We start from the raw sequence: 19,145 nt of genomic DNA, 5'->3' as shown, positions 1-19,145 counted from the left end.
ATATAAAAACAATCAGCTCATTGTCTCTAGACATAGTAATCAGGATATTATGACCGATCAAGTGACGATTTTTTTCTGACTGCTCTTTCCCTGGCAAATAAAAGCTAAGTACACAGAGAATGCCAGCCTCATGCTGAACTGCAGTAAGCTCTGTATTGGTTAAAATTCTCTTGAAAAAGAAAAGATGAAAGAAATTGTGCAAGGGAATCAAGATGGCGGAATAGGGTCAGGACATGTTTATGCGGACAGAAAAACATTTAATCAGGATGAAGCAGAGAGGACATATTTCAGGAAATAGGAAGAGACAGAACAACAGCAGAGGGAGACCTGGAGACTGACAAGACACAGGAAAGCAGCAGACACAGTGGTGTGGTATTGAAGAGACTGATACTCCAGCACGGCGATCTAAACTCCAACAGCATCCAGAACTCCACCAGCAACCAGGTGGGAAGGGACTTTCACTGGGAGTTTGGGTGGTGAACCCAGACAAAGAACTGTCTGTTCTGCTGGTCTGTTTGATTTGACCAGGAGCAGAGACAGAGCAGCAGATCTCAGATGGGCAGTGTGAGAAAAGATGGATTTCATAGCCCAGTCAGCTCCTTAGAGCTGAATTGGGTGCCATTTTGTGAAAGGAGAAAAGGGCAAGGGAAGGGATGGAGCATGCGCTGAGCTGGGAGTGAGCTCATTTCTGTCTCAGTGAACTGCAATGATGTGGCATTCTACGGATTCAACCCAGGACAGGTCTGGGCAGCCCTCGGATCTGACGGGCAGATGATCAAGGACAGTAGTGGTGGTACGTCAGGCGCCATTTTGGGCACTGTGACAATAGCTTTGGGACTGCAGGGGACAATAGTGAACTGCGCATGTGCTGATCTCGCAAGAACTTGCTGAGGTCCATGATTGCACTGGTCGCACAGGAAAATAATACTGACTCTGGCAGCGTACTGGTCAAAATAGGTCCATGTGGCACCCAGATCTGACGCCCAACAGGTTCCTGCAAGATCAGCACCACCAACAACCTAATTATATAGGACACATGGTGTCTCTCTAATCCTGGGACCTGCTCCAAACGGAAGTGGGAGAAAGGTTTCAGTGACAACAGTGCAGCCTCAGCACGGTATCACCGGAGATGGAGAGTGGTGAGCCAAGAGCTGGGGCTGTGGAGACCACGGTGGAAATCTGACATAAGAACCCAGACCTGGAACATGCTGGAGGTTGTGGCACAAGTGGCTGCAAGGAAAAAGATGTGTGCCAACCACAATAAGTAAAATTGCATTGTAGACCTGTGGGTGACACAGCTTAGAAACCTGCCCCAAGGAATTCAAGACTCTGCTAACCAGAAGTACAATGATCAAGAGCAAAAGAAGAGATGAAAGCATAATGAATATTACTGAAGACTCCCCTGCAAGGGAGCAAAACCCTATGCCAACCTCAGAGTTAACTGAGGAGGACATCGAGAAAATGGGGGACACAGAATCCATAAGACTCATTTTAAAGATTCTGATCAACAATGAGAAGCTCATGCAAGAGTTCAAAGAATTTAAGGAAGCAAAAAAGCAAATCAAGGCTGGTATATCAGAAATTAAGAACACAGTAGAGCAAGTCAAAAGTACAGTGGAGAGTCTCCAAAATAGAATGAAGAAAGCAGAAGAATCTCAGAATTGGAAAATATTTCCTGTCATCGGGGGAAGCCAACAAAAAGCTGGAAGCAGAGCTGGATCAGGCCATAAAAAGTATTCAAGACTTGAAAGACACTAGTTAGAGGCCAAATCAAAGAGTTATGGGAGTCCCAGAAGGTGCAGAAAGAGAAGCTGAGTTTGCAAAAGTATTTAATGAAATAATAAAGGAAAATTTCCCTAATCTGGAGAAAGAATTGGGAAACAAGATCCAGAAGGGGCACAGAACTCCGAACAGACTTGATCAAAAGCGATCTTCACCACGACATATGATCATCATCAAGCTCTCTTCAATCGACATAAGGAAAAGATCCTGAAATGTGCATGTGAAAAATTTGACTGGCATATAAAGGAATGCCAATTAAGCTCACAGGAGATCTCTCACAGAAACTCTACAGGCAAGAAGAGAATGGAGTAACATTTCAGATTTTAAAAGAAAAAAAATTGTCGGCCTACGATAACATATCCAGCAAAGCTTTCTTTTGTCTTTGAAAATGAGATAAAATTCTTACACAGGAAAGAAAAGCTAAAAGAATTTGCCTCTTCCAAACCTGTCCTACAAAGGATACTTCAAGAAGTTCTCTTGACAGAAAAGAGGAATAGCACCTACCAAAACCAAAGGCAAATGGGAAGAACATCCCAGTAAAATGACAACAGAAGCCTAAACCAATGAACAACCCATTCCTAAAATGACAGGACCAAAGTAACACCCATGTATATTAAACTCTGAATATAAATGGCTTAAGCTCAATCAAACGTCATAGAATAGTAGAATGGATTAAAAAACAAAACCCATCTGCTAATTGTCTGGAAGAGACACACTTCAACAAAGATCAGTGGAAACTATATCGCATGGGTTTTGTTGTTTTCTGTTGGTTTCATCTCTTCAAAACACTTTCTTCTGATTAAATCATTCAGTGACTCGTAGATCATGCAGTGGCATCATTTTCTTCAAGAAGGTTCTTGATTTTCATTTCTTCAGCTACACATTAGTCATTTAATAGCATGTTATTTAACTTCTTGATGTTGTTAATTTCTTTCAAATTTTTCACATGCACATTTCAGGATCTTTTCCTTATGTCGATTGAAGAGAGCTTGATTATCATATGTCGTGGTGAAGATCGCTTTTGATCAAGTCTGTTTGGAGTTCTGTGCCCCTTCTGGATCTTGTTTCCCAATTCTTTATCCAGATTAGGGAAATTTTCTTTTATTATTTTATTAAATATTTTTGCAAACTCAGCTTCTCTTTCTGCACCTTCTGGGACTCCCATAACTCTTTGATTTGGCCTCTAACTAGTGTCTTTCAAGTCTTGAATACTTTTTATGGCCTGATCCAGCTCTGCTTCCAGCTTTTTGTTGGCTTCCCCCGATGACAGGAAATATTTTCCAATTCTGAGATTCTTCTGCTTTCTTCATTCTATTTTGGAGACTCTCCACTGTACTTTTGACTTGCTCTACTGTGTTCTTAATTTCTGATATACCAGCCTTGATTTGCTTTTTTGCTTCCTTAAATTCTTTGAACTCTTGCATGAGCTTCTCATTGTTGATCAGAATCTTTAAAATGAGTCTTATGGATTCTGTGTCCCCCATTTTCTCGATGTCCTCCTCAGTTAACTCTGAGGTTGGCATAGGGTTTTGCTCCTTTGCAGGGGAGTCTTCGGTAATATTCATTGTGCCTTTGTCTCTTCTTTTGCTCTTGATCATTGTACTTCTGGTTAGCAGAGTCTTGAATTCCTTGGGGCAGGTTTCTAAGCTGTGTCACCCACAGGTCTACAATGCAATTTTACTTATTGTGGTTGGCACACATCTTTTTCCTTGCAGCCACTTGTGCCACAACCTCCAGCATGTTCCAGGTCTGGGTTCTTATGTCAGATTTCCACCGTGGTCTCCACAGCCCCAGCTCTTGGCTCACCACTCTCCATCTCCGGTGATACCGTGCTGAGGCTGCACTGTTGTCACTGAAACCTTTCTCCCACTTCCGTTTGGAGCAGGTCCCAGGATTAGAGAGACACCATGTGTCCTATATAATTAGGTTGTTGGTGGTGCTGATCTTGCAGGAACCTGTTGGGCGTCAGATCTGGGTGCCACATGGACCTATTTTGACCAGTACGCTGCCAGAGTCAGTATTATTTTCCTGTGCGACCAGTGCAATCATGGACCTCAGCAAGTTCTTGCGAGATCAGCACATGCGCAGTTCACTATTGTTCCCTGCAGTCCCAAAGCTATTGTCACAGTGCCCAAAATGGCGCCTGACGTACCACCACTACTGTTCTTGATCATCTGCCTGTCAGATCCGAGGGCTACCCAGACCTGTCCTGGGTTGAATCCGTAGAATGCCACATCATTGCAGTTCACTGAGACAGAAATGAGCTCACTCCCAGCTCAGCGCATGCTCCATCCCTTCCCTTGCCCTTTTCTCCTTTCACAAAATGGCACCCAATTCAGCTCTAAGGAGCTGACTAGGCTGTTGAAACCAACCTGTTCTCACACTGTCTGTATGAGATCTGCTGCTCTGTCTCTGCTCCTGGTCAAATCAAACAGACGAGCAGAACGGACAGTTCTTTGTCTGGGTTCACCACCCAAACTCCCAGTGAAAGTCCCTTCCCACCTGGTTGCTGGTGGAGTTCTGGATGCTGTTGGAGTTTAGATCGCCGTGCTGGAGTATCAGTCTCTGCAACATACCCCTCTGCTGTTAGTCTGTTCTTTTCTATATCCTGGAATATGTCCTCTCTGCTTCATCCTGATTAAATGTTTTTCCATCCTTTTAAATGTGTCCTTACCCTATTCTGCCATCTTGATTCTGTTCAGTCTCAAAGCATTTCATTTTATGCTTCAAGACCAGATTGCACTTTTATCCTGGGTACTGTTCAGTTTCTATTTCTGTACATTGTGTAAAGCCATTTACATAATGATTCAACAAGATGAAAATACTAGTTATTAATATTAATAATATTTATAGCACTTGTAGATTTGAATTCTTTAGAAGCTAGTTGAAATGTAGACAATGATTTGTACCCTTGTTACTTATAATAACAGAGAATGTAGTCCAAAATTATGCAACTTTTGCTAAGTAATACAAGTGAGTCAGAAATGATGGGAATAGTTAAGTACATTGCATCTATCTCTATTCATCTATCGATCAATGATATACGTTTATGAATACATTTATATGTATATGAAACTGGTGAAACTATATATATATATATATATATATATATATATATAGTTTCAGCACCACTGGCAGCAGGTCAATAGTAAAGCCTCTGGATTGTTTATATATTATGATACAAAGTTAAGTGTACTAAATGCTATTTGCATATATGAATCAGAAAAATGACTACATAAATATGTAAGTTTGAAACCATGACCAATTGTTTAACAGTGCCTGTTTCTGGGTTGTGAAATTGTACAGTTGTTAGCAATACATTGTACCCTTTTGCAATGGATTTAAAATGCAGATTTAATATATTAAAGCTTTAGGTAAATTAATTTTCAGATGTGATTTTAATTCATACTTTCAGAACAAAGTTGTTTAGATTAGTAGTTGTCAGAACCCTTATGTAGATTAGCATGTTAAAAGAATAGGAGCAGTCACTCTAGCTGAGCATATAAGTCATTTTGCTGAAAGCCAGATGACTACTATTATTTTTACTGTTTGCAATTTCTGTGTAATTTCAGAGATGCTTTAGTATTTAGCAAGGTTTAAGGAGCATTGGCAGTAAAGGTTGTGGTAGGAGTTTAAGGAACATTGGCAGTGAAGGTTGTGGTAGAAGTGTGTGTGTGTGTGTGGGGGGTCTGTATGTGTATTTCTATTAAAAACTTCATTTTTTAGACCCCAAGCAAAATACGTTTCAACTACACTAAGACATATGACTTTTGCAGATCAAATGATCCCCTTTTTTTCTGCTCTATTTTTATTTTTTATTATCATTTTATGATACAGTTCCATAGGCTCCTGGTATTTCCCTTATTCCAGCCCCAATCCCGCCCCCCCACCTAGTTCCTCTATATCATTACTAAAGTATAATTCTTCATATGCTCATATGTCCATCATTGCGGGCATAGACAATGGCAGAGAGTCCAGCATCCTATTGTCAAGATATAATAAACAATTTCATTGTAAGTCCATCTTTGTCTGGAAGTAGAGATGCATACTACATTGTATTCTCACATTTGAATACATTAGTCTCAATTTCACAGCTACTGTTCATCCTCTCAAATGAAAGGTCATAATACAAAATCAATAATAGGAAGAAAAATGGAAATTTACAATGTCATGAAGTTAAATAACATGTTACTAGACATGACAGTCTCCATGACACAGCTACTATACATCTCTTTAAATGAAAAGCCACAAACAAAATCAACATCAGGAAGAAAAAAGAAATTAACAACACCATGAAGTTAAACAACATGCTACTAAATGACTAACGTGTAGCTGAAGAAATGAAAATCAAGAACCTTCTTGTAGAAAATGATGCTACTGTATGATGTATCAATCATTGAAGAATTTAATCAGAAGAAAGTGTTTTGAAAAGATGAAATTAACAGAAAACATCAAAACCCATGCAATATAGGTTCCACTGATTTTTGTTGGTGAAATGTGTCTCTTCTAGACAACAAATAGATGGGATTAAAAAATCAAATGCGCTTTAATTAGGAATAGATGTTGAGGCCCGGTGCAGTAGCTTAGCAGTTTAAGTCCTTGACTTGCATACACCAGTATTCCATATGGTGCAAATTCTAATCCCAGCAGCTCTGCTTCCCATCCAGCTCCCTGCTTGTGGCCTGGGTAAGCAGTGGAGGACAGCCCAAAGCCTTGGGACCCTGCACCTGCGTGGGAGATCGAGGAAAGACTCCAATCTTCTGGCTTCAGATCAGCTCAGCTCCATCCTTTGCAGCTGCTTGGGGAGTGAATCATGGGACAGAAGATCTTCCTCTCTGTATATCTGACTTTCCAGCTAATAATAATAATAATAATAATAATAATAATAATAATGTGTTGGTAGTTTTGAAAATTAAATACAGATTTCCAGGTTCTTTGGCAAAAACCAGAGAGCAATCTCCAAGTGCAAATGGCAGTCGTGCCAGCTGACCTGGAATGAAATCAAATTTCCAGCTCAAGAATGACTGTAAAAGTCAACTTTTCAGTTGCATAAACAGAGGATAGGGAGAAACACACAAGCCTCTTTAAATATGTCTAACTTTTTTTTCTGTTTTTCACATGAAACAATGCAAGGCTGGGACTCGTAAAGAATGGACAGAAGGTGAATATTCACTTCAACAGTTACAGAAAAATGAAGAGTCAAAATTCAAGACCCTTTTGTGATAAAAACTGAATGGGTCAATTATAGAAAGCTTATAGCTCAACAGAGCAAAGGCCACCTATAACCAGCCCACAGCTACAATCATGCCCACCAGGAAGGAGTGAAAGCCTCTTGCCTAACAGCAGGCACAAGACAACGGGGCAGCTCTCATGATTTTTCTTTGATAGAGTAATGTAAGATTCACCAACAAATTAGCTGGAAGAGCGAAATCAAAGGCACCAAAATCAGAAAGGAAAATGGAAAAATACCTTTTTCCAGATGACATCATCTTTATATACAGTAATTTCTAAGACTTTACAAAAATAATTGTTAGAGCTAGTACATATATTCACCAAATTTTGGATTAGAAAAGCGGCACACGGAGAAAATTTGTATTTCCATACATTAACACAAAATCTCAAAAAAAAAAGTTCCATTGCTAGTGCCATTAAAAGGGGTTAAATGTTTTGGAATAAATTTGGCCAAATCCTTAAGTGGAAAATCAAAACGTGTCAATAAAAGAAGTGGGAGAAATGCAAAGAAATAGAAATATACCCTGTGTTCATGAATCAGAAGAACTAATCTTGGCAAATATAATCATACTACCCAATCCAGATATTCAATGCAATCTTTATTAAATTCCTGAGTAAAAAAACCCGAAAATTCAAGTGGGACTACAAAAGACTATAAATACCAAAGTAATTCTGAGAAACAACAAGCTTAGTAGCCTCACACTTCAATTTAAAGATTAAAAGTCAAATATACAGAGGAGGAGCGCCAGAGAGGAAGATCTGATGATTCACTCCCCAAGGGGCTGCAATAGCTGGTGTTGAGCCCATCCAAAGTCAAGAGTCAGGATCTTCCTCCAGGCCTCCCTTGCGGGTGCAAGGTCCCAAGGCTTTGGGCCATCCTTCACTGCTTTCCAAAGCCACGAGCAGAGAGCTGGATGGGAAGCTGGGCTGCCAGGACACTAACCGGTGTCCCGCTGTGTAAAGCAAGGACTTTGGCCACTAGGCTACCTTGCTGGGTCTCCACACTTCACTTTAAAAGGATGTTACAATCTAGTTCCTCAGCTTCCTGGGGAGACCCTGACAGGTCCGAGGACAGAACCATCAGATTATCAACCCAATCAATTAAAGGCTCCAACATACCCTCAGCAACAATTAACTTCGTTGTGTAACTAATAGTTATAGTATTGAGTAACCAGTATATTAAAAACAATTGCAATTTCTTAACCATCTTCTGTGATCACCTCATTGTCAATTCAGTTTGTTTATACACAACATATAACATAATATACATAAAATAACATGTTTTACATAATATCATACCCTCTTAAATTAACGCAAACATGTGGTATCTAACCTTTTGGGCTTGGCTCATTTCCCTTAGATGTTGGACTCTATGTTTAGTTTATGCTTGCAAAGAGGGAATCTCAACTGTGCTTGATCAGTGGATATGCAACAAGGTGGAATATTCCACATGGCGGGAGGGTGGGGGAGGGGTGAGGTAATTCCCAGTTCCAACGAAACTGTATCACATAATACAATGTAATCAATGAATAAATTTAAAAAATTGCAAACTTAAAAGGATGTTACGAATACAGCAATTAAAACTACCGCACTGGTATACTGACAGTTCAAGTAGTTAGACGCAACAGCTCCAATATAAACTCAAGCTCCTATGGTAAACAAATCATTGAGACAGGGAACAAGAATAGCAAAATAGACATGGAACAGCCTTTTTACTACATTCACAATCAGAGAAGAAATGCACATGAATAAGGACATAGTTGGATCCTCATTTTATACACTCACAATGGATTAAATACTCCAAGGTGCAATGAGAACCTGTAAAAATCTGAGAGGAAAACAGAGGAAATGCTCCTTTACATTGCTCTTTTCGATGACTCTGGATATGACACCAAATAGAAGCAACCAAAGCAAAGCTGATTCCATGGATTGATGCCTAGCAGAAGCATCTCTGCGGAGAAATGAGAACAGCGAAATGAGGAAAGCACTTATAGCATAATTTGCAACTGTATATCTCAAAAGAGGCTAGCAGCCAAATCATTCAAGAAATCAGTAAAATAGCACAAAATGAACTCCAAATAATCTTATTTAAAATTTAGCTAGTGATCAAGGCTTTTTTTTTTTTCTTAGAAAAACCATTGAAACATTCAGAAGCTAGGTAAAAAATGCACTGCTGCTGTTTAACATTAAGGAAATGCAAAACCACCGTATCTCCTCATATCTGTTAGGCTGGTTAGTAACAGAAAGAAAATAGATGGTGAATATTGAGATTGATATGGAAAAAGGAAGTCCTTGCACACTGTATTGGGGTATTGATAAGTGTCAATGGAAAATAGAGTAGATGCCCCTTAAAAATGTGAAAGCATATGATCCTATATGATTGCATTTCTGAATACACATGTCAAGGAAAGAACACCAATATCTCAGGGATGTCTGCATTCCTATACTCATGGTAAAGTAACACAGTGACCAATACATGGAAACTGCCTAGGGATCCCTCAGCAGATAAGATGGATAAATATACCGTTAAGGACATCTATTTCCCATGCTTTAAAATGTTATTCAGCCAAAATAAAAAGGGATGTGCCACAATTTGTGACAACATGGATTAAATTGGAGGACACCATAGTAAGTGGAAAAATGCCATACAAACATGGACAAACATGTAAGACCCAAGTAAGTAGAGTCCATTTAAGCCAATAGAAGAATGATTGCCTTACATGATGATGTGATGGAAATTGGATGCTTATCAAAGGTTTATATGTGTCATTTTCTTAAAGATTTATTTATTCTTATTGGAAAGGCGAATATACAAAGAGGAGGAGAGATAGAGAGGAAGATATTCCGTCCAATGGTTCGCTCCTCAAGCGGCCATGATGGCTGGAGCTGAGACAATCCGAAGCCAGGAGACAGGAGCTCTTATGGGTCTCCCACACAGATGCAGGGTCCCAAGGCTTTGGGTCGTCCTCCACTGCTTTCCCAGGCCACAAGCAGGGAGCTGGATGGAAAGCAGGGCCGGCGGGATTAGAACCAGCACCCATATGGGATCCCGGTGCATACAAGGCGAAGACTTTAACCATTACGCTATTGCGCCAGACCCTATATTTGTCATTTTTAAAACGATCCAGATGGTGATGGACGTGTCAATTGATTGGACTGTGAAAATCTCTACAGAATACATGCATATATCAAATTAATACCTTGATCATACAGATGATTTTAAAATGTTAGAAAATAAATTGGAGGTGAGCAATTGACACAGTGGTTTATTCGTCCCTTGGAATACCCTCATTGTCATCTTGGGATGCCTGTGGAAGTCCAGACACCTCTGTTGTCAACCAACATCCTGCTCTTACGCATCCTGGGAGGGAACAGGTTAATGATCGAGTACCTGGGCCTTGGTTCCCTACTATCCACAGCGGGACCAGGCTTTCAACTTTTTACCTAGCTTGGTATTAGCTGTTGAGGGCATTTGAGGAATAATCCTACAGATGGCCAAGTAATGGTGTCTATCTCACAATTTGTGTCGTGGCAAAAAGCATAGCATGGAGGAATCTAGAAAGCTCCTTAAACTAGGCTAACAGATCCAGAAAGAAAGCCACAGGCTTGACTTTCCCCTTCCTTTTTAATCTAGCATGTAATTATACCATCTCAACCTCTGGCAGCCTTATGACACCCCACTATGAGGTAAATGACTTAGCAGAAGTTAGAAGAATCCAGGTCAGGAAATACATCACATGTCTGAGAGTAACGTATTTTCATCATGTTTTGAGAAGGGTAGGGAAGAGCATTCTTAAAGGTGCTGAATCAGCACATTCTTTGTCCTACACTTCAAAATGTTTGTTCCAGGCTGAACTGTGTCCCCACAAAAATCTGCATGTTGAAGTTCTACATGCATTAAATATAAACATACATATTAAATAAAACTTATCGGTAAGCCCTCTTTTCTCCATTGCAAAACAAAATCACAGTTACTCACATTACAAGCTCATGTGAAAGGTTAAATAACGATGGGATCCATTGGCAGAATATTTGTAATATATTCAATATTTAACAAGTTATCTCCACTACGAGTATAAAGACAGTAAAAAAAAAAAAAAAAAAAAAAAAAGAGGAATCACATGAAAAGTCAGTCCTTTGTAGAGAGCATCTGGGAGCCACATCTGTATAACTGAAGATGGCTTTTCTATGGGAATACAGGTGACTTTCTCTATTCTTACTTCTCATGTCTTCCCAATGTCCTGGACCCTGAACAAACTGATTTCTCATGGATCATGGGAATCAAATTGCATTTTCTACAAATTGGCTTGTTCTCATTTTGGTCAGCCAGTCTAACGGTGAGTGGACTCTGACCCCTGGGCCTTGCCGAGTAGGTGAGTCCTTATGATCTCGGGTCTCCTGTGGAACTGCTTTCAGCCTAACAGGAGGACCACAAGGAAAGCTGAGTCAAGAACCAGAAATTGTGCACACGTCCCACTGATGTTGGAGAGCTACAAAGTACTTCAAAAAGTGTGTGAAGAAACAGGATTAAAAGCTGTATATTTTGCTACAAAATGGAAATCCATATGCATTTTTCAAAATATGTATTTGAATATTTTCTATGCATATTTCTTGCAGCAAAATGCTTTTTATTCAAGAGGCAGAGACAAAGAGAGGAAGGGAGAGAGAGAGGAAGATCTGCTTATCTGCTAATTCGGTCCTCAATGACTACAGTGGACCCTAGTTGTGTCCAGAGCTAGGAGCTCAAGCCAGGTCTCCCACACAGGTGTCAGGGATCTGACTTCTTGAGCCTGGAGCTTGCCAAAGGGTGTGCAATATCAGAGAGCTGGTACCTAAACCCAGGCACTTCTGTATGGGGTGTAGATTCCTCAGGTGGCACCCTATCCACTACCTCAAACACCTGCCTCTACACTTGTACTTTAATTAGGTTTTCCACAAACTTTGTGAAGTGTTCTTCACAATATCACACCCACAGAATGAAACACACTCCTCATCGTCTGCCTAGACAAGCAGGAGCATCTCCTAGGGCTGCTCATTTACCACTCATCGTGAGAAGCTGACAATGTTCCAGAGAGAGGTGAGGATGAAATTCCTCCCCATGAACTGTGCTCACAAATATCCACCACCTGGCACATGTAACAAATAGTGGCATATTCACACCCCAGCCCAATTCTGTGTTTCTTATTAGTACATAGTAACTTGTTTGAGTATCTCATCGTTTTTGGTTTCAGTTTCTATTTATTAATATAAATTGATAGTCCTTCAAACTTGACCAGTATGCATACGGTTTCTTTATTGTGTTTAATTTCCTGTGTGAGACTGAAGAACTAAAATAAGAGCTAAGTAGTACTGAAGTGTGCTGATAAATGAATTAAGAAAATAGTGTGCTAAGCAGTAGATAAATAGTAGTAGGATGATATTAACAAGGAATAGTATTGGGCAGCAGTATTAAATAGTTAAATAAATGAATGTCTGGCAATAAAGAAAATCAAGTTGATGGCAAAAATATGCAAGTGTTAGAAGAAAACATTAGGGATAGCATTAAGTGAGTGACTAGTAATAAGGTAATTAAAGCACATATGTGAGTGTTAAGAGATAGCAGTTAGCAGAGGGTTGGATAAGTAATGGTAATCAGAATACAGGATAAGTGATGCTGACTGATCAATGGCTAAGCTAACTACTAATTCTGGCTGCTGTAATGAGAGCTTCGCTTGCTGTGAGGAGAACCAAGGTAAGGTCATGACAGGCCTTGAGCAGGCCTCAGACAGGCTAGGCCTAAGTTTCAGTCCCTAGAATTGAGGCAGCAGATTCCCGAAAGTGGGCCACTACACACCCTAGACAGAGTTGACCAATCAGAGGAGACTTGGAAGATCCCTAGTCATGAAGTGGTCATAGTGATAGAGTCTGACCACTGGGGTGGGCACGGACAAGAGAGACTGGCCACCAGAAGGGTCATAGGTGATACAAACTGACCAGTTACAATCTTGCCAATGTCTGTTTGTAGAATCAATGTCCCATTCCTAGAAATGCAGCCAAAACCCTATATGAACTATGTGAAATGTATGGTCGGGATCCTTGTCAAGACTCCACTGTGTCAGATGAGACTTGGACCCTAGCGTGCTAGCAATAAAGCTTCTTCGCCTTTGCATTATCTCGTGTGGAACTCCTCTGTTCAAGGTGGTGGGATAAATTCTGACCCAACACCTGATTGTGGATTCACAATAAGAGACAAAGTGAGAAGACATCCTGTCTAGGGTTATATATTAGCAATACTGGTCATTACAGATGCATTGTATCCTATCTTAATTATAAGGAAATCGCTATTTTCTATTCTGCTAATAGTTTCCTTCATTAGAAGCTTAATTTTACTAAAAACATTTTAACACTTAACGGTAATGGTCTGCAGTGAGGTAGGCAGCTAATTCAGGGGCACAAACTTGGAAGCCACTCCCCCATCACCACCTAGGTGTTCCCTTCTGCCCAGCTGTAACGCTCAGCTATCACCACCTGGAATCTGAGAGGGAGCAGTATTGCATGGTTGTATAACCACCCCCTCACAAGCCCCTACAAAGGCTCATAATAGGGAGGAGCTCACTCTCTTGGTTGTGTGTCTCATCATACTGGCACTCCCCAGTACCTGCTTGCCCTCTGGCTTTCCACGGACAGTCTCTGAGTACAGGTAGTGCCTAAACATGGGCCCCGTATATCTAGTCCTTATCCTCTGTTCACTGCTTGGCAGGACAGTGAAGATGGTAATGCTAAGATGCTTTGTATTTCTAATGTGTGTACTTTTGAGAGTTCCAGGAGAGGTAAGACCTGACAATAATGGAATATGGACAGAGAAGCCAGGGAAAGGTGAATGTCTGCAGATTTGTAAGTGTGCCCAGGTGGGGAAACTGAGGTATAGGTCTTCAGCTTAACGGATGAACTTCAAGGTAATGACCATTTGTTCTTGGGGTTACAGTTGATTGGATTGCTGTATCTGACTTTTCAATGAAAATAAATAAATCTTAAAAAAATATACTTCTGGTATTTTCAATGCTGGATTTTCTGTCAAGGTTGAAAGAATAAAAAAAAAAAAATGCTAGGACTGCAGTCAGAACAGGATGAGAGCTGGACACCCTGCCCCAAGCTCTGGGGCTGAAGCCTCCAGAAGCCTGGAGGCAGTTAGCTTCATGTCTGACTAAAAGTAAAATTGTGAAACTGAAGCCTCCAAGAACCTCTGACAGTGCCCATTTGACTACAGCAGACACAATGAACCCATCTTAGAAAATGCAACTTGGCAAAGGATCTGAGCTTGACTTCTTTTAAAAGAAAAAAAAACACTTTCTTAAATATAACATGAAAATATGAAACTGTATTTAAAAATCTAAGTTATTGCACAAATTGTAATTTTCAATATTTACACAGAAAAACAGTTCCAGAGTTTCAAACCAAACATGAGAGTAGACATCGCCCATGCCTTGTAAGGCTCCACATGTTGTTCTTGGATCCAACACCACTTTCACACAGACATGCACAGTGATGGTTGTGGGCCCAGCTACAGGCTCACCTGCTGGCACTGCTCTGGGTCCCCATGGGCACTGAGGTCATTAGGCGGCATAGGGTACAGAGTATAGTAGAGTCACTGTCTGCTCTGGCTCATAGGCAGGCTATCACTTGTGTGTGCATGTGTGTTTTCTTCCTCCAGAGACCCACTGCCTCTGCTGTCCAGAGCTTCCAAATAGCCATGAGTGCCTTTCATGGATAATTTCAAGCTGTTATGCCACTTACAATACAGATGCACACTGGACCACAGGGTGGAGAAAGTGGAGGAGATGGCCAGAGATGATGAATGATGGACATTCAGGGAGGCAGTCCCTTTGACAGTAGCTTATCTACAAGCAACTGTAGCCATCACAAGAGTCAGCAGAAGTGTGGTGAACCTGGTCTGATGTTTGGAAGGCACGGACTGAGGTTTGCTTCGGGGTGTCAGCTAGACAGTGGTTCATTTGGCCATCTGAGAAGTCGATATTTACTGAATTGATAAGCACTAGATGTGGTAAAAGGTAGCATGTCTGAATCAATGTTGTTTCCAGAGTGACAACATAAAGGTGCAGAGGAGTTGAAGAGAGAAGCTGGGGTTGGGCAGACAGGCACCTGTGTGTAGGGTGACCTTACTTCCAGTTCTGGGCCTTGACCCACCTGTGGTAGACGATCACTTCCTTAGTGACCCATGATCCTTCCTAAAGTCCTTTCTAAATAGGTAGGGGTGGGATCTCGTAAGTGGTGACATGACATGACCGAGAACTGTGGAATTACAGGTTAGCTGGGAGGGCAGAGGCCTATGGGAATCTGTTAAACAGAGACTCCAGGGAAGATGAGGCAGAGGGCCTCCTTGCCCAGAGTAACTTTTCCTCCCAGTGAACTTTGGAGGTGCTTTCATGCTTTCCCAATAAACGTCGGTACTCAAGTTAATAGATTAGCCAAGAACGAAAACTATATCCCAGGTCAGATTAGCTTTGTTAACTTTCCTGAAACTTCCTGCCCATATGGGAAATGTAAATGACTAGCCAATTAATTCTTGTGACAAAATTCTGAATTTGAACTGTTTCGATTAATCCAAGTGACATAGCCTAAATTTATTTATTTTTAATATACATTTTATTGTTATTGCTTTCATTTTATGGTACCGCTCCATATTCCCTTATCCCCTCCCCGCCCCACCTAGTTCCTCCATATCATTACTAACATATAGTTCTTCATACTCAGTCCTATGTCCATCATTGCGCGCATAGACAATGGCAGAGAGTCCAGAATCCTATTGTCAAGATATAGTAAACAGTTTCATTGTAAGTCCATCTTTGTCTGGAAACAGAAATGCATTCCACACTGCATCCTCATATCTGGATGCTAGTCTCAATTTTGCAGCTACTGTACATTCCCTTAAATGAAAAGTCATGATACAAAAGCAACAATAGAAAGAAAAATAGAAATTTACAATGCCTGAAGTTAAATGACAAGTTACTAGATATGACATTCTCCATTACACGGCTACTATACATCCCCTTAAATGAAGAGGGACAAAACAAAATCAACATCAGGAACAAAAAAGAAATTAACAACATCAAGAACTTAAATAACATGCTAATTAAATGACTAATGTGTAGCTGAAGAAATGAAAATCAAGAACCTTCTTGAAGAAAATGATGCCACTGCATGATCTACGAGTCACTGAATGATTTAATCAGAAGAAAGTGTTGTGAAGAGATGAAACCAACAGAAAACAACAAAACCCATGCGATATAGTTCCACTGACCTTTGTTGAAGCATGTGTCCTCCAGACAATAAACAGATGGATTTTGTTTTTTAATCCAGTGCAATAATCCATGGCGTTTGATTGATCTTAAACCATTTACATTCAGAGTTTAATATACATGGGTGTTACTTTGGTCCTGTCATTTTAGGAATGGGTTGTTCATTGGTTTAGGCTTCTTTTGTCATTTTACTAGGATGTTCTTCCTGTTTGCCTTTGGTTTTGGTAGGTGCTATTCCTCTTCTCTATCAAGAGAACATCTTGAAGAGTCATTTGTAGGGCAGGTTTGGAAGAGGCAAATTCTTTTAGGTTTTCTTTCCTGTGTCAGAATTTTATTTCATTTTCAAAGACAAAAGAAAGCTTTGCTGGATATGTTATCCTAGGCCGACAATTTTTTTCTTTTAAAATCTGGAATTCTCTTCTTGCCTGTAGAGTTTCCTGTGAGAGATCTCCTGTGAGCTTAATTGGCATTCCTTTATATGCCAGTCAAATTTTTCACATGCACATTTCAGGATCTTTTCCTTATATTTGATTGAAGAGAGCTTGATTATCATATGCTGTGGTGAAGATCACTTTTGATCAAGCCTGTTGAGAGTTCTGTGCCCCTCCTGGATCTTGTTTCCCAATTCTTTCTCCAGATTAGGGAAATTTTCCTTTATTATTTCATTAAATACTTTTGCAAACTCAGCCTCTCTTTCTGCACCTTCTGGGACTCCCATAACTCTTAGATTTGGCCTCTTACTAGTGTCTTTCAAGTCTTGAATCCTTTTTTGGCCTGATCCAGCTCTGCTTCCAGCTTTTTGTTGGCTTCCCCCGATGACAGGAAATATCTTCCAATTCTGAGATTCTTGCTTCTGCTTGCTTCATTCTGTTTTGGAGACTCTCCACTGTACTTTTGATTTGCTCTACTGTGTTCTCAATTTCTGATATACCAGCCTTGATTTGCTTTTTTGTTTCCTTAAATTCTTTGGACTCTTGCATGAGTTGATCAGAATCTTTAAAATGAGTCTTATGGATTTTGTGTGCCCCATTTTCTCGATGTCCTCCTCAGTTAACTCTGAGGTTGGCATAGGGTTTTGCTCCTTTGCAGGGGAGTCTTCAGTAATATTCATTATGCTTTCGTCTCTTCTTTTGCTGTTGGTCATTGTACTTCTGGTTAGCAGAGTCTTGAATTCCTTGGGGCAGGTTTCTAAGCTTTGTCACCCACAGGTCTACAAACACAACTTTTTCCTTGCAGCACTTGTGCCACAACCTCCAGCGAGTTCCAGGTCTGGGTTCTTATATCAAATTTCCACCGTGGTCTCCACAGCCCCAGCTCTTGGCTCACCACTCTACCCCTCCTGTGGAGTTAAGGGTACACTGTTGCTCTGCAACCTTTCTCTCACTTCCGTTTGGAGCAGGTCCCAGGATTAGAGACTCCAGGTGTCCTTTATAATTAGGATGTTCGTGGCACTGATCATGCCAGAACCTGGTGGGCGTCAGATCTGGGTGCCACATGGAGCTATTATGACCAGTACGATGCTACAGTCAATATTGTTTTCCTGCAGGACCAGTGCAATCCACTGACGTCAGCGAGTTCTTGTAAGATCAGCACATGTGCAGTTCACTGTTCACCCCTGCAGTCCCAAAGCTATTGCCACAGTGCCCACAGTGTTTTACGAGAAGCCAACATGCATCCCTATGCTCATAGTAGCACAATCAGTAATTGCAAAAACATGGAAGCAGCCAAAATGCCCATCAGCAGAAGACTGGATAAGAAAGCTATGGTTCATCTACTCCATGGAATACTACTCAGCTATTAAAAATAAGCAAAATGCAGTTTCTTGTGGCCAAATGGGCCCAACTGGAAACCGTAATGCTAAGGGAAATGAGCCAATCCCAAAAGGTTAGATACCACATGTTTGCGTTAATTTAAGAGGATATGATGTTATGTAAAACATGTTATTTTATGTATATTATGTTATATATTGTATATAATCTAAAACTGAATTGACAATGAGGTGATCACAGAAGATAGTTAAGAAATTGCAATTGTTTATAACACATTGGTTACTCAATACTATAACTATTAGTTACACAACGAAGTTAATTGTTGCTGAGGGTAGGTTGGAGCCTTTAATTGATCGGGTTGATAATCTGATGGTTCTGTCCTCGGACTAGCCAGGAAGCTGAGGAGCTAGAATGGAGTATAAGATGTTGGACTCTATGTTTAGCTTATGCTTGCACACAAGAGGGAATCTCAACTGTACTTGATCAGTGGATATGCAACAAAGTGGAATATTCCACATGGGGGGAGGGATGGGGTGACTCTGTTCCAATGAAGCTGTATCACATAATACAATGTATTCAATGAATAAAAAAATGAAATTAAATTAAATTTGAAAAAATAAAATAAATTAAAAAAATATTCATTTTACCTTTGTGTATTCATTTGCTCTAGGTCAATGTAGTTGTAATTATCAGATTCTTCTCCTTGGGGTAGGTTCTAAGCTATGTCATGTACAGGTCCACAGTTATTGTGAGGGTTTCCCCCAGGGACATATTGTGCCACGGGCCTATATCTTCCTACAAGGACTAAGTGGGCAGAAATCCAGGGATGATCTCCCACATTAGAGAATTCAAGGAGTGACAGTGGCCAAATGGGCTCCACATGTGGCCAGGTGTCACGAGATTCTTCACTCTGATCAAGATTCATCCTTCATAGCTCAGTCTTTAGCATTAGAATTGCCACATGCATCAGTTGATATTTGTGCTTTCAATTTTAGTCTGAAACAGAATGCGGAATTTTGAGACTCTAAAAACTCATACTACATACAATCTGGAAAAGATAAAGATG

The 19,145-nt window shown here is 40.4% G+C and overlaps 1 pseudogene; it reads right to left on the bottom strand.

Moving 5' to 3' along the window:
- The window catches only part of LOC131483040 (zinc finger protein 850-like), a 235,426-nt pseudogene that overhangs the window by 214,285 nt on the left and 1,996 nt on the right, over positions 1–19,145 (bottom strand).

The sequence above is a fragment of the Ochotona princeps genome, chromosome 22, assembly GCF_030435755.1.
Source record: "Ochotona princeps isolate mOchPri1 chromosome 22, mOchPri1.hap1, whole genome shotgun sequence".
NCBI classification, from domain to species: Eukaryota; Metazoa; Chordata; class Mammalia; order Lagomorpha; family Ochotonidae; genus Ochotona; species Ochotona princeps.
Note: the sequence above shows the minus strand (reverse complement) of the source record. Positions and strands in the feature narration are given on the sequence as shown.